Raw genomic sequence first — 16,901 nt, 5'->3', positions numbered from 1 at the left:
GTCCTCTTTATTCTTCTCTCTCCTCCCCTCAAGCAGAAAGAAGGGGTCTCTTTTGGAGCTGTGAGCTCTGCAGACACCTGAATGGTGTCTCCCTAGGTCACACGCCCCTCAGTTCACTGGCTCAGAGCCCCGTTCAGCCCTAGGACTCGCCTATGAGTTGCAGTCCTTGTGGCCCAGACTGCCTTTTGAGTTTATTTAGGACTCCAGAGCACTTTAGCTCACAGTGGAAAGTCTTGCTGGAAGTCAAGTTCTGACCACTGGAATGGGTGATGCTCCTCTGCTTAGGACTGGTTTGAATACTTCCTCTGTGGGCAGGTGTCGGAGGAGTTCAACCCCGCTTTGCTTTCTATAGTGATAGAGCACTACTGTGTTCAATGCACTGTCTCACAATTGCTGTGCTTTCCCTCTCCCAAGCACATGGATTTCCTCTCCACACCACATGGCCACTGTTGGGGCTGGGGGAGGAGAGGTGTCAGCAATTGAAGACTGTCTCCTATTCGCCTCACTCCCTCGTTCAGTGATATGAAGTTAAAACCAAGTACTGTGAATGCTCACCTGATTCTTGGTTCTTATGAAGGTGCTTCTTTGTGTATAGATAGTCGTTAAATTGTTGTCCTTAAGGGCAGGGGAGATATTGGTGGAGGCTTCTATTTTGCCATTGCTCTGCACCTTCTCCTCAAAGCATTCTTAATTGAATGAAACATGACCAAATGATCACCTCATCTGGAATCTTCCCTCCATGCCTCCAGGTTACTAATGTATCATGTGTATTTGCAAATTATAGTATTGTACTTATCCCCCAGAGCTAGATTGACTGCTTTCTCATTTATCTGCTAGGTATTGAGCTTGGAAGTGCAGGACCCATGTCTTGTACCTCCTGAATATTTAGCATCATTCCAGGTCCATACTCAATACTCAAAAAGTGATTGTTGAGTGAAGGGAAGATACAGTCTCCCCTCTGTGACAGACATGGATTGTTGTTTTTTCCTTGCCCCCTGTCCCCACAGCCATACTATCCTTTGGCTGCAGCACTCTTCCTATCCTGCTCTATCCCTAGTGCACCCACTCTCCTTTCCCTCTCATTCCCCAGAGCACTGCTACCATAGGGTATTGGGTATAGCCACTTAAGTGTAAGCCTGTCACACTCAGTAAGAGTTTGAGAGTGACGCATGAAGATTTTAGCACAGCTGAGAACAGAGTACAATTTAAAATGAAGTTCCATATTAGACATCACAGTCTGAAGTTCTTCAGTGATTTGTACCATGGAGTATATTGGTTGTCTTTCTCTGCAGGGCCTGGCCTGCTGCCATTTTCTCTCTCACTTTCTCTCTCTTTCTCATTCTTTCTCTCTCCCCCCAGAGACATCCTTTTCTTCTCCTTCATTTTAGAACATACTATCCGTATTTTCTCACTTCATTACATAAATATATTGACAAATTTAATTCTCAAGGTCTTTCCAAATCAGGTCTGGACTTACTTTTGAATCCCAATGGTTTCTTGTTAAACAATAGTGTCATCTAACTCTGATGACACTTGGCACAAGGTTTTTGTTTGTTTGTTTTTTTGTTTTGAGACAGTCTTGCTCTGTTGCCCAGGCTGGAGAGTAGTGGCACAATTATAGCTCAATGTAACCTTGACTTCCTGGGCTTAAGTGATCATCCAACCTCGGCCTCCCAAGTAGCTAGGACTATAGGCACATGCCACTGCATCCAGTTAATTTTTAACATTTTTTGTCTATATGGGGTCTCACTACATTGCCCACGCTGGTCTCAAACTTCTGGCCTCGAGCAATCCTCCTGCCTCAGCTTCCCAAAATGCTGGGATTATATGCATGAGCCACTATGCCCAGCTCTTGGCAGAAGTTTTGAAATTCATTTTTCATCTACTAATGCAGGTTCTTAAGCAGGGTTTATTGCAACCCGTAATCTGTGGGCTAGGGGTGGAATGCAGGTGGAGTGGTTCTTATTCTTGCTACAGATAAAAAAAAAATGGAGATGATTTATCTTAGAAAAGAAAAAGCTAAATAACAGTTTAATAGTCTTCAAATAAAAATTTTATTAGTATCTTGGGAGAGGAGAGTGGTGGCTCTGATAATCCTAAATTTATGAGCAACTTTGAAATGCATATGTTTGCACACTTGACTTAGCTAATTTTATAATGAGTTTGTATTCACCTGCTTTTTGAGAATATGCTATCTGGGTCAGAAAAGGAGATGGTGCTGGGGTAATGTACAGGGTAACAGAGGAACTTAATTTAGGATTACAAAAAATGCCACAATGTGGATAATTAAGAGCCAGTTCTCCAAGAAGAGATATTATGCAATCGTTCTTTGACCCCAGGAGCAACAGGAGTGGGACAGGGAAGAGTAGAGAAGCAGCAGAGGTGTTCTTTTTTTTACTCTCGTGGTGATAAAATGTTCTGTAATATCTGCTGAGGGGTTTCCTGTCCCTTTAAGCGAAAGGATCACTTCACAAAGTGTTTCCATGCCAGCTTTGGACTATCTTAGTTCACTCAGCTGAAATGATGGCTCTAGAAGCTGGTAGTACAGTGTAGACATACAGAGCCTACTTCAGCCAAGGACAGTGTTCCTTGGAATAGCTTCTACTGAGCTTCTGAGAACTAAACCAAGATACCATGTGTTGAATTCTTCCCCTCACCACCTCCCATATGTTGTTTTCCTGAGGTTGGCATAGAATGAACACACAGCCAGAGAAAGAAGAAAAGTAAGACCATTCTGCTGCCCTACAATAAGAAAAGACATGATTTAAAAAACACTCAGGTTGTAGGGGCGTTTAGGGGACCCTATTCCCCACAACATACTTGCTACCTCCACCCATGTGTCTGCCAAGGAGAAAAGAACCAAGCTAAATAGTTAATGAAGTTACCTAGAATGTAGCCAAAGTTTAGCTCAGTGTGGGTCTGAACTGAACTCCATCCAAGGCAGCAGGTTTTAAAGAGTCTGGAAGAATTAAAGAGAAGACATGAAGGCTACTTTGGGAGTAGAGAGGCAAGGGGATAAGGTAGGTGGGTAGAGAGAAAAGAGTGTGGGAGTCACATGACTCATCATGATAATGGCTATCGTCAAGGTCTTACCTTTGGTTAGAAGTGGTGGGTACCTAGGTGCTTATGCTATTATTAAAAACAATTAAACAAATAGGCAAAAGCAGGTTATAAATGAACCAATGATGGGGATGTGCTATGAATCAAGAACTATGATAAATCCAGTGCCAAGCTCCTGCGAACAAAAGGGGAATATGATAGAGAGAGACTCATTCTCTTTCATAGTGCTGTTGAGTTTCTGACCCGTATGTTAAGACTTCAAAATATTGAAAGGAATTTAGGAGAGAATGTGCATTGTCTGTGGCAGGTGATCCTCACAATGAGTCTATGAATGTCCAGATGGTGCAATCTCACTCGATCCTCTCAAACAGTCCATGGATTTGGTGTTATGCCCATTTCACAGATGAGGGGACCAAAGCTCAGAGAGATTAGATACTGTGCTTGAGGTTGCAGGACCAGGAAATGGTGTCATCAGGTTTATAACCTGGATCTGCCTCCCAAAGCCTGAGGTCACCCTCCGTTCTGCCATGTGACAAGTCAGTGGACCTGGGGAGAGTGAGTGTTAAGTGGGCAAGAGTGTCATCACTTCTCTCCCATGGGTCCGAACCTGGTGCCAGGTGTGTGGGCAGTATTTGTACTTTTACAATGTTTCTTTCATACACTAAAAACACAATCCTCCTCCTCCTTCTCCTCCTCCTCCTCCTCCTCCCTCCATATTGTGGACAGGTTCAAAATACCCGGTTTCTCAGAAATCTTTGCTTTGGGTAATAAAAATACTTTTCCTAAAAACGAACTTTTATAAGTTTCTAATGTGAAACAATAGTTAAAATATGTCTCGTCATCATCTGTCAGCCACAACATCAAAAGCAACAAAAATAACAGCAAAACATCACAATAGATATACAGTACTCTCAGGACTTGCAAGATGAAAATATGGTCACAAACTAGACTCAGTCCACAACACAAGGTCTTGTGATCTCCGTGTAGAGTCCTCATTACAGTGTCCTTTAAAGTAGCCAGGCTTCAGCCCTCAGTAAGTTTTGAAATCAATTTAGTAGGTCTTAGTATTTAAAAATAGACTTTTGAATTAATCTACATTGTAAGGGTAAGTATTGTTTTACAAGGTTTTTGTTTCAGTTCTATAGGTGTATATGTGTGTGTATGTGCATGCATACGCACATGTGTGCACTGCGTGTACACTTCTTACTGTGGTTACTTATCAGAAAGGCTTAAAGGCCCTGATGCTGGGAGTATTAATGAATGCCTCTGAGGAGTTAATGAAAAGGTAGCTGGGAGTGTTCCCTGATCTTGTGCACCCATACAGACCATGAACACCTCCACATGCAGGATTTAAAACTGTGCTTCACAGGGCTGGAATTAGGTATGGAGGCAAATCATGAATGCATGCCACTTTAAAGCAGATGACACCCGGGTGTAATTTGGAAGATGAACGGTCAGCTAGGGAGTTGGGCTGGACAGAGCCATTCAGACCAAGTAATTGCAAGAGTCATAAGAGGGTAGGGAATGTCAGGCCTTCAGAAATATTGTGGTCTAACTGCTACCTCACTGTCTTTAGATACATTGGGAAAGAATTTCTTCTACTTCTTAAAGAGCGTAACTATTACTCCTTTTAAGAATAATTTCAGACACACACACACACACACACACACACACACACACACACATATATATATGTTTATCTCCAAAGTACACCAGCAGCAGGACTTTTCATGGTTATTGTCTATTGGGTGTCAGGCACCCTATTAGGTGCTCTGCTGCATTATCTTTAATCCTCTCAAAGACCTTACAAAGTTGTTCTTGTGGTAGTTTTACAAATCAAAGAACAGCCGCTATTGGTTTTGAGGAATTAAAGGGAAAGACTAGCTGGTTGTTCGTGCACGAGACTCATAGGATTCCATTGACTTGGTGACTTTAACCCTGTCTTTAGCTCTGCAGGTTCAGACACCCATGTTTGTCAACAAGCTGAGAGGTGTTATCTCAGATACAGATCGTGTTACCCAGTGGAGGTGTGGACAACCAAAATGCCTCCTGATTAACCTACGATGACAATAACTGTGACACAGCCTGGACCACTGGAGCCAGCCTGACCAGCCCATGGGAACTCATAACCCAATTAGAAGTTTGCTTGGTGAATGTTGATTTTAAAAAGGGGATGGTAGGTGACTATACAGGTTTAATGTTATCAGGTTAGAATGGCTTGAATGAAGTGAGGTTACCAACCTTTACCTTTTACCTCGGTAGTTTCTCAGTGAGAAGAACAGACCTAGGGAACTTTTTGGGCATAAGAGTGATAGGCTCTGCCCTCAAAGCTCCAGTGCTCAGAGCTAGAAACTTCCACTTGGGCTTGGGATAAGTGCTGGCCTTTCATACCTCATCCAGACTGAAGATAGGGCAGGGCCAACATGACTTGCTTGCCTGCAAGCACTATGAGAAACTGGTGCAGAAGGAAAGCAAAAGGAAGCCTGCTGAGGAGCTGAGGTATGAGGGCCCCGAAACTGTGCAGGCCAATCAAAGAAGGTGAAAGAGTGTGCACAAGCAATGCTCCGACTCCATCAGCCCACCTTCTGATATGTGAAACCAAGTGGTTGATGTGCTGTCTTGAGTCAGATTAGCTACTCTTACCCTGGGGAGAGAAGAATGAAAGAAGGGGCTGAGAGAGAGCGTGTATCAGTTCACATATTCCCTAAAATGGTCTGAATAGGGGGGAGGTTCTCTCATCTGTGAGCCTGAGTTGGGAATATGGGAAGAAGAATAACAATGTTTCTAAAAGGGCAAGCACTGCTCTTGGCCAGGAGACTGGTATCTTTGACCAAGATGCATTTTTTCCCCTGAGCTGTCCGTAGATGGACTCAACAGCCTACTCTGGAACCCCATAAAGGCAGGAGAAGAATTTGTTCATGCTCTTAGCACGGTGCTTAACAGACTCACGATGTATGTATGGAATATGTGCATTTACTTCTCCTTTTTCTTTTTTCGTGGTATCGAACGCTATTTTAGATTGACTATTATTCCCTTAGCTGTGTTATTTTCCTCAATCAGATTACTAGGTTCAACATGATGGGTTGTACAACATAGGTTGCACATCTCTGCTCCATACAATATGTATTGATTTTGTTGTTTAGCTCTTGGAGGACAACCTCATTTTCCTTCCTGATACCAAGTTCTTTAGGGACACTCCCTATAGCTGTCAAGAGCATACTGTCTCATTCCCATCCTACAGCCATTTAAGAACAAAGCCAAAGTTAAGATCTGAGGTCACAGGAAAAAAAAAATGTTATAGGATGTACTGTTTGAACAACTCCTGTTAGACGTTAGTGTTTCACAGAACTCATCAGAGAAACCCAAGTTTTCACAAAACACTACATTTATTTCCACCTCCCACAGCAGTTATCTTGCCCAAGACAGGAAATTGTTTCCAATTTACACATGGTAAAGGACACCTCCTGAAAATTTCCCTTTGGGGCCAGGAATTTAATCTTACTACTGGGTTAATGCATTTATTTGGGTGGCTTTTTAACCTAAATAAGTGGGCAGTACTTCCTCCCACCATCACTTTCATAATTGCTGTGAAAAGAAGACCTCGTGGGGGTTGCTGCAGAGACAGCCTGGGGAAACCCCGAGAAGTTAAATGCGCTGCTTGAGAACAGAGCCGCCCGGTTCCAGCTGCTCCAGCCCCGAGTCATTAGATTTGGTCGCCAAGGAGCCCAACAGGGCAAAGGTCAATTTCTCTTCACTTTTTTCTTCCACTTCCTGTTCTTCCACTTTTTCCGTTGCCTTCTCATAGCTATCCCAGGGTCTCTCCTTCTTTTTCTCTTTTCTTTTCATGTTCTCAAGAAACAAGATAACTTTCAAAGCCTTTCCTTTCTTTTCTCACTCTATCCACATCCCCCTTGGCTGTTCAAATGCATAAAGTTCACCCTTCAGCGAAGGAAACAGTGCAATTTTTATAGTCAGGAATGTAGGCCAAGAAGCCAGAATTCCTGGGGCTGAATCCCAGTTGCTTGGGAGAGTTATTGAATCTCTCAGGACCTCAGTTTCTACATCTGTAAAATGGGAATGATACTAATAGTTCTTATCCTATAAGATTATTATGAGAATCAAATCAGTTAATATATGTAATGTGCTTAGAAATGTTATGTAACATATATAAGAGTGTTTTCTGGGAAAAAAAGACAACATGTCACAAGTGGGAAGAATGAAAATGGGCTTAGAACAGAGATCATATTCCACCCTCTGTCCCTTTGATTAAGGATACGGGTTTGGCTGCATCTGTATTTCTTCCCCTAGAATATCCACATATTCTAGAACTCTGAGTATGTTTTTTGTGTAAACTAAACGTAGTTCAAAACTTTTTTCTCAGCTACCATTTTCTTTTTGGAGAGTGAAAAACTCGATCTCTTTTGTGAAGAGCTATTTCTAGCTAGCTTTAACATAGTGTTTAAATTAATGACCATTTGTTTACGCCCATGATGTATAAGCTAAACAACTGCCCCTGCATTCTATAATTCCAGTCCCAAGGAAGGGGAAAAAAATGCCAGGATAGCATGGGGAAGAAAAAAGCAATCATCACCAACCCACTAGAAAATTTCCCTCCTCTCATATTCACTCTTTAATTACAGAACTGCATTTATGTACACATTTGGAGAATTACATGTTTATATGTCTTGTCTCCTCTTGATCATAAGGTAGTGTCTGTTCCATATTATGTATTCTTGGTGCTCAGAACAGTGCTACACTTACCTGTGGGTGTAAAGTACAATTTGCTGACAAACTATAAAGCAATATAAATAGATCATATATTAGACTAGTATTAAAGGTTTTAAAATAGTCTATTTTAAAAATATAGTTTGTCAAGTTTATGAGTTTTAAATGGCAAAATTTAAAGGGAAGAATTAAATAAAACGAGAGTGGTTTCCATTTTTTGAATCACATTTTCTGCTTTTATTCCCATAAGACTGTAAAAGGGATTTTATAGATATAGTAAGTGTGAAGTACTTATGTAAGGTATATATATATAAGGTATAGGTATGTGTGTGAGGTATGTGTGTGTGTATGTGTGTGTTATGTGTGTGAATTAAGCTGTCCAGTCAGCACACACAAGGAGAAAATCATGTACAGAAGTGCCTTAGAAAATTGCATATATCCCAGAAGCTCAAACATGAAGATTTAGCTTCTTTTGTTTCTATTTACATTTCTCTGTAGTCTCATTCTCTGTGGAGCACTGGAGGTTAGAGTCTAGTTTGAAAGGGAGAGTACATGCAACAGGGTAAGAAAGATTTTTTTTTACTTTTTTTGTGCACTAAGATTTATGAAAATAAAATTCTTTTAAAATGCAACTTCACAGTTTCTGTGCATATGTCTATTACATATACACGTATACATACACGTATATATATATTTTTTAGATGGAATCTCTCTTGCCTAGGCTGGAATGCAATGGCATGATCTCAGCTGACTGCCACCTCCACCTCTCAGGTTCAAGTGATTCTCTTGCCTCATCATCCTAAGTAGCTGGGACTACAGGTGCTTGTCACTATGCCTGGCTAATTTTTGTATTTTTAGTAGAGATGGGGTTTCACCATGTTGGCCAGGCTCGTCTCGAGCTCCTGAGCTCAAGTGATCCACCTGCCTCAGCCTTTCAAAGTGCTGAGATTACAGGTATGCACCACCGTGCCTGGCCTGCCTGTGGTGTGTTATAATTGATACACTTTTATTTTTATTATTTCACGTAATTTTTACAACAAATCTGAAAACAAGGTTTGCATTTACAGATCAGGAAGCTAAGAGCAATGAAATTATTTTCTCTGTGCTCAGTGATGGTTCTAGCTTAGAACTGGGCGAACAAAGCTACACTTTGATGTTTACCCACTAGCACTAGCTCCCTCAAAGCTGATCACGAATCATAATAGTGAAAGAAGCTTTGAAACTACAAATCTACAACTTCCTTTTGTAGGGCTGGAATGCACCTTAATTAAGACCCTTCTCTTTACAGAGGAGGGAACTGAAGTCCAGGGATACCGAAAGACTTGGCCCGGGTCACATCGTGGTGATTGGAAGGACTAAGAGAGCAAGCCTGATTCTTGACTCCCAGACCTTTCTACACCCCACCTCCTGCTGCCCCAGTCAGGAAGCTAGATCTCAGAACGCAGTCAGAAAAATCCTTCACTGAGAGGACTAGATTGCAGCTCTGAACAGAGCAGCGTGGGGAGGCTTGCATTGTGAATTTTAGCTCCAGATCAACTGCAAGAACAAACCAGCAATCCCAAGAGGACCCACAGGCCGTCTGAAGGAAGCAGACTGTTCCTGCAGGACCCAAGAGACACCCCAAATCCTGTGAGTGCCCCAACTGCGGAAGTGGGAAGGAAGACCCTCCTCTCCTGAACACACACCCCCTCTGGAGAAGCTGAAGGTCTGTTTGTGGGAGAAGTTTCCAACTTAACTGGAGCTGGGTCAAGTTAGAGAGCCCAGCGAAATGCAGGGGTAGAAGAGGCAGCAGCAAGGCCCTGGGAGCTCTCTGGGTCCCCAAGCAGCCCATTCCTGCCTGGCACCACAGGGATCCACTGGAAGGGTGGCCAGAGGAGCAGGGGGCAAAACTCCATGGGGAGAAGGAATTCTGTAGCTGAACTTTGTAAGTTTGAACGGGGCAAGAAGCCTCCTGGCCAGAACGCAGGGGAGGGCAGGAATCCGGTGCGCAGACTTCACAGGTGGGAGAGAACTAAAGTCCTTTTCTCTGGCAGCTGGGAAGCAGATAGCCTCGGGCAAATTTCCAAGCCCGTCTGGCCCTCCACCTGGGATGTTGTTGGGGGCACAGTGGGAGTGAGACCGGCCCTTCAGTTTGAATGGGAACTGGGTGAGGTCTGTGACTGCTGGCTTTTCCCCAGTTCCCTGACAACCTGCATGACTCAGCTGAGGCAGCCATAATCCTGCTTGGTACACAGCTCCAGTGACCTGGGAATCATGATCAAGTGGGTTTCATAGCTGGGATGGTTTAACATATGCAAGTCAATAAATGTGATACACCATGTAAACAATTAAAAACAAAAATCACATGATCATCTCAATAGATGCAGAAAAAGCATTTGACAAAATCCAGCGACACTTTATGATTAAAACTCTCAGCAAAATTGGCATACAAGGGACATACCTTAATGTAATAAAAGCCATCTATGACAAACCCACAGTCAACATAATATTGAATGGGGAAAAGTTGAAAGCATTTCCTCCGAGAACTGGAACAAGACAAGGGTGGCCACTCTCACACTCCTCTTCAACGTAGATACTGGAAGTCCTAACAAGAGCAATGAGACAAGACAAAGAAATAAAGGGCGTCCAAATCTGTAAAGAGAAAGTCAAACTGTCACTGTTTGCTGATGATATGATTGTTTACCTTGAAAACCTTAAGGATTCCTTCAGAAAGCTCCTAGAACTGACAAAAGAATTCAGCCTAGTTTCTGGATACAAGATTAATGTACACAAATCAGTAGCTCTTCTATACACCAACAGCAACCAAGCTGAGAATCAAATCAAGAACTCAACTCCTTTTACAATAGCAAAAACAAAACAAAACAAAACAAAAAAACCCACCACCACCAACAACAAAAAAAACCTTAGGAATGTACCGGACAAAGCAGTCAAAAGACCTCTACAGGGAAAACTACAAAACATTGCTGAAAGAAATCATAGACGACACAAACAAATGTAAACACATCCCACGCTCATGCTAGATAGAATCAGTATTGTGAAAATGACCATACTGCCAAAAGCAATCTACAAATTCAATACAATCCCCATCAGAATACCACCATCATTCTTCACAGAATTAGAAAAAACAATTTTAAAATTCATCTGGAACCAAAAAAGAGCCTGCAGAGCCAAAGCAAGACTAAGCAAAAAGAACAAATTTGGAGGCATCACACTACCTGATTTCAAACTATACTGTAAGGCCATAGTCACCAAAACAGTCTAGAACTGGTATAAAAACAGGCACATAGACCAATGGAACAGAATAGAGAACCCAGAAACAAACCCAAATACTTCCAGTCAACTGATCTTCGACAAAGCAAACAAAAACATAAAGTGGGGAAAGGACACCCTTTTCAACAAATGGTGCTGTGATAACTGGTTAGCCACATGTAGGAGAATGAAACTGGATCCTTATCTCTCACCTTATACAAAAATCAACCAAGATGGATTAAAGGTTTAAACCTAAAACCTGAAACTATAAAAATTCTAGAAGAAACATTGGAAAAATCCTTCTAGACATTGACTTAGGCAAGGATTTCATGACCAAGAACCAAAAAGCAAATGTAATAAAAAGAAAGGTAAATAGCTGGGACCTAATTAAATAAAAAAGCTTTTGCATGGCAAAAGGAACAGTCAACCACAGAATGGGAGAAACCCACAGAATGGGAGAAACCCACAGAACAGACAACCCACAGAATGGGAGAAAATCTTCACAATTGATACATTTGACAAAGGACTAATATCCAGAATCTACAATGAACTCAAACAAATCAGTAAGAAAAAAAAAAAACAATTTCATCAAAAAGTGGACTAAGGACATGAATAGGCAATTCTCAAAAGAAGATATACAAATGGCCAACAAACATATGAAAAATGTTCAACATCACTAATGATCAGGGAAATGCAAATCGAAACCACAATGCAATATCACCTTACTCCTGCAAGAATGGCCATAACCAAAAAAAAAAAAAAAAAAAAAAAAACAGTAGATGTTGGCATGGATGTGGTGAACAGGGAACACTTCTACACTGCTGGTGGGAATGTAAACTAGTACAGCCACTATGGAAAACAGTGTGGAGATTCCTTAAAGAACTAAAAATAGAACTACCATTTGATCCAGCAATCCCACTACTGGGTATCTACCCAGAGGAAAAGAAGTCATTATTCGAAAAAGATACATGCACATGCATGTTTATAACAGCACAATTCACAATTGCAAAATCATGGAACCAACCCAAATGCCCATCAATCAATGAGTGGATAAAGAAACTGTGATATATATATATATATATATATATATACACACACACACACACACACACACACACACATATATACACATACACACACACACACACGTACATATATATTATGGAATATTATGCAGCCATAAAAGGGAATGAATTAACAGCATTTGCACTGATCTGGATGAGATTACAGACTATTATTCTAAGTGATGTAACTCAGTAATGGCAAACCAAACATCGTATGTTTTCACTGATATGTGAGAACTAAGCTATGAGTACGCAAAGGCATAAGAATGATACAATGGTCTCTGGGGACTTGGGGGGAAGAGTGAGAGGGGGGAGAGAGATAAAAAACTACAAATTTGGTGCAGTGTATACATGGGTGATGGGTGCACCAAAATCTCACAAATCACCGCTAAAGTAACTTAGTCATATAACCAAACACTTATGTAAAAATAAAAAACAACTTATGGAAAAATAAAAAATTAAAAAAGAAAAATCCTTTGCTGAGAAATATTAAGACTAGAATGCTAAGAAAAAATATTAACAGTTCCATAGGAAAATGACAAAGAGCATACATAGATAATTTATGAAGAAAGAGCAAAATTTTTTAAAAAATTTGACCTATGTTGTCAAGTAAGCAATGCAAATTAAAAGAAAAACCATTTAGACTCAGTTGATAATGACTTTTTAAAGTTAATACTCATTGTTTTGGAGGATGGGCCTTGCCGTATGACTGAAAGACACTTGTAGCTGGCAGACTTAAAACTATTATACTCTTTCAAGAAAGCAATTGCGATGTAGAACAATTGTGTATGTAGAAACTTAAAAATATGTAAGACTTTTGATCTAAACAATCAGAATTCTAGGGAATTTTTCCAAAGATAATCAGGTATGCAGCCAAAGAATATTAGATGCAACATTACTGATAATATTAAAAAATTGATCATCTCTTGTGTCCCAAGTAGAATGGTTTAATAAATTAGTGTAAATTCACGTGATGTGATGTTATGCAGCTGTTAAAATTATAGCTTGGAATATTATTTGATAACCTGGGAAAAGGTTTGTGATATATTAAGTGAAAAGGAAAATCCAAAACTGTAAATAATCTGATTTTTAAATTATTATTAGTATTTCATTGAGAAAAGGATTGGAAGGGAATCAGTCAGAGGCTTTCATTTCTGGATAGTGAGTCTTGGAACATGCTCATAGTAAGGCGTGCACTTTTGTTTATTTGTTGCTCAAATAAGCAAATGAATAAATTGTGAGATTATGGATAATTTAAATTTTCTTTTGCAGAGATTTTGGAATTTCCCAAATTTTATACAATGAGAATGTATTCTTTTTATTACCGTAAAATTAACCACTATGAAAAACTTGCAGCGTGTTGACACTAACTGAACAAGATAGAAAGAAATCCTAGTATTTTTGTTCAATATCTTTCATTTTTACCACTTTCTTTTGGCATCTCTGGGCTTCAGTTCCCTCCTCTGTAAATAGAAGGAACTTAATTAAGGTGCCTTCTAGCCTTAAAAAAGGGAGTTATAGATCCATTTCTACTCAGTCATCTTGGCTGATAGAATTCTTCCTTCATCAAGATCCTCTGCTAAAGAGCACCCTCAAAATTAAAGTCATTTTAAAAAGTTCTTCCCAGTTTTGCAGAGACATTTTTGTTTTGCTGAATGACTTTTGGAAAAGCACTAGACTTGTGTCATTTCCATGTGAACAGAAACACGTGTTTTCCAGAGGGCCGACTGTAGTTAGGGCTGCGTCTGTGCTACTGTGTCTCTGCATAACCCAATGGGCCTGCATGAGAATAGGACTTTTCATCTCGTTCTCATTGGTTTCATACATTAACCAAGTCACTTCATGTGTGCTAGAGGTCATGGTGGGAACTCTCAGTGTAAGGCTATGGATGGTTTGGCTCAACGCATTTCTTATTTCTGAAAAACAATTTGAAGCATGCAGCCTATGGCTGGAAGGCAACTGAATTATGTTCATAGAAGGGCAGCTTGATTTCTTTCCATAGTATCCTTTCTCTCTCTTCTCTTCTCTTCCCTCTCTCTCTCTCTCTCTCTTTTCTTTTCTTTCTTTCTCTCCTTCCTTCCTTCCTTCCTTCCTTCCTTCCTTCCTTCCTTCCTTCCTTTTCTTTCTTTCTTTCTTTCTTTCTTTCTTTCTTTCTTTCTTTCTTTCTTTCTTTCTTTCTTTCTTTCTTTCTTTCTTTCTTTCTTTCTTTCTTTCCTCTTTTTTTGTTTTCAGAGTTTCACTGTTGTCATCCAGGCTGGAGTGCAATGGCGCAATCTCAGCTCACTGCAACCTCTCCTTCCTGAGTTCAAGGGATTCTCCTGTCTCAGCCTCCTGAGTAGCTGGGATTACAGGCACCCACCACCACACCCAACTAATTTTTGTATTTTTAGTAGAAACCAGATTTCACTGTGTTGACCAGGCTGGTCTCGAACTCCTGACCTCAGGTGATCTGACCGTCTTGGCTTCCCAGAGTGCTGGGATTACAGGTGTGAGCCACTGTGCCCAGCCATATCCTTTCTTTAGAAAGTAAAAAATAAGTTGCTATATGTCATCACCAAGTACGGGCAAATTGGTGCAGAAATTATAAAAGAGTAGATCTCTTTATTGAGATGCACATCCTACTTATTTTTCATTATTTAGTGATTTTTTCATGATTTAGTATGGCAGAAATTACCTAAAAATGATGATCAAATTATCAATGACTTTCTTGCAAAGGCAAATGGAAAATTTTTAATTTTAATTTTTGATGGGTTTATGAGTTAGAAAATTACTAAGGAATCAAGGGGACCCTGTGTACCTATTCCAAGCAGAGAGACTATGTTAAAATAATTTTGACACACACGCCAAAGTGGGAAAGAATCAGATACGTGGCTGAATCAGACACGTGGCTGAAGGCAAATAAGACATTGTCAGGCCGTCACATAAGGCAAGATTCCACCTAGTCCCTACTCTTGAGGAGTTCATTAGGACTTACCGCATAGGTTATAAGTGATTGAACTTTTAGGATGATTTTTAAGAATGAGGTTAGCTGCCTTTGCAGGTTATTTAATAATCTATATCTGTATCTATATATGAGTTAGTTAGATGTGATACTACATTTGGTTTTCTTAACATATGTATGAGAATCAAACTGAGAACAACTATGGAGCATTGCGCCTGATGCAATAATTTAATATGGAAACATAAAAACGAGTTAGGTATCTCCAAACCACAAGTATCTAAATGTATTACCACTTAGTTTCTGAGCACAGATGAGCATACTTTTGAGTAAGCAACGACCTGTAAGATTAGAGGATGAGAAAAAGATCATCTCCTATGCAGATAACACTCTGGGTAAGACACAGTGCTGAGTGGTTGACCTCAATAATTTGCCAAATAATGAAATTTCCCATTACGATCATTAGTCCTGAAGGGCTTCCAGACATATACTCACTTTCTCTTAACTTCCAAATAAATTTTTGCTGAGCATTTCCTAGGTGCTAAGTGCTATGGGAAGTAAATAATTAAGCAGAAATGACTCAAATCCTATTCCTGCCTTCAGTGAGCTTTCCCTCAAGTCAACAGGGAGAACCATATGCCTACTCAAGTAGTTATAATGCAAGAAAAGTGTGTGAAGTATAATTAGTAAAAAGTGACAGAAATTTTTTTTTTTTTTTTTTTTTTTTTGAGACGGAGTCTCGCTCTGTCGCCCAGGCTGGAGTGTAGTGGCCGGATCTCAGCTCACTGCAAGCTCTGCCTCCCGGGTTCACGCCATTCTCCTGCCTCAGCCTCCTGAGTAGCTGGGACTACAGGCGCCCGCCACCTCGCCCAGCTAGTTTTTTTTTTTTGTATTTTTAGTAGAGACGGGGTTTCACCGTGTTAGCCAGGATGGTCGCGATCTCCTGACCTCGTGATCCACCCGTCTCGGCCTCCCAAAGTGCTGGGATTACAGGCTTGAGCCACCGCGCCCGGCCTAAAAGTGACAGAAATTTTATAGTTACACTGTTGTGAGTGGAGAAAGATTATATTTTAATTGCGTTAAGGCGTTAAGCCATCCAGAAGGATTACTAAATTGACAAGGATTAGATCATTTAATGAATAAATCACTACCACCCATTATTACTGTTAGCAGTGGTTTCTAAACATTTTTGATTTTATAAGCCAAGAGTAAATAAAATTTTGAGCACCAACTCAGAAGTATGTATTATATTTTTGTCTTACACATGTATTGCTGTATCAATATATTATATGTACCAAACATACACAAAATAGGTATGCTTAAAGGATGAGCTAAATTTGAAATAAATAATATTTGAAAATACTTATTAATTTTTATTTATGGCATACTTTTTTTTCCTTAAAAATGCCATTTTAAACCAGTGCAGTGTGGTTGAAGGTCCTTCTTTCTTTTTGAAAATGGTAGTTTCACATTTGTGACACAGCAATTCAAAGGTCTGCTTTTCAATTGTTTATTTTTTCATTAGTTTTAATGGGCTGTCATAATTGCAAAAGATATGTCACAGACACAACATAAACACACCTAAAGTGAAATCTAGGTGTATGACTGTAGATGCACTTCCATATTCTGGTAGTATTCTTGACATTTGCAGTTTGGTGAGAGCATCTTCTTGTTAGATCTAATTAAATTGTCATTGTCTTTTGAGTAGCTAAAGAGACCTTATCCAGGCACACAAAGGTCAGCTCTGCCATTGTCCTGTTTGATGTTCCTTGCTTTAGTGAAATATTTAATCAGAAGGGGTTTTCTCTCTTCTGTACTCTTTTAAAGTCATTTGTATATTTTGTGAGGGTTGGTTTACATAAATT

The 16,901-nt window shown here is 40.1% G+C and overlaps 1 protein-coding gene across 1 annotated transcript in view; it reads left to right on the top strand.

Annotated features, from left to right (window-relative positions):
- Nucleotides 1–5,777: 5,777 nt before the first annotated feature.
- LSM6 (LSM6 homolog, U6 small nuclear RNA and mRNA degradation associated) overlaps nucleotides 5,778–16,901 on the top strand; it is a 160,722-nt gene continuing 149,598 nt past the window's right edge. The window contains exon 1 of the mRNA XM_050791793.1: nucleotides 5,778–5,787. The gene's annotated coding sequence lies outside the window, so the exon portion shown is untranslated. The remainder of the gene's footprint in view (nucleotides 5,788–16,901) is intronic.

The sequence above is a fragment of the Macaca thibetana genome, chromosome 5, assembly GCF_024542745.1.
Source record: "Macaca thibetana thibetana isolate TM-01 chromosome 5, ASM2454274v1, whole genome shotgun sequence".
Taxonomy (NCBI): Eukaryota; Metazoa; Chordata; class Mammalia; order Primates; family Cercopithecidae; genus Macaca; species Macaca thibetana.
Note: the sequence above shows the minus strand (reverse complement) of the source record. Positions and strands in the feature narration are given on the sequence as shown.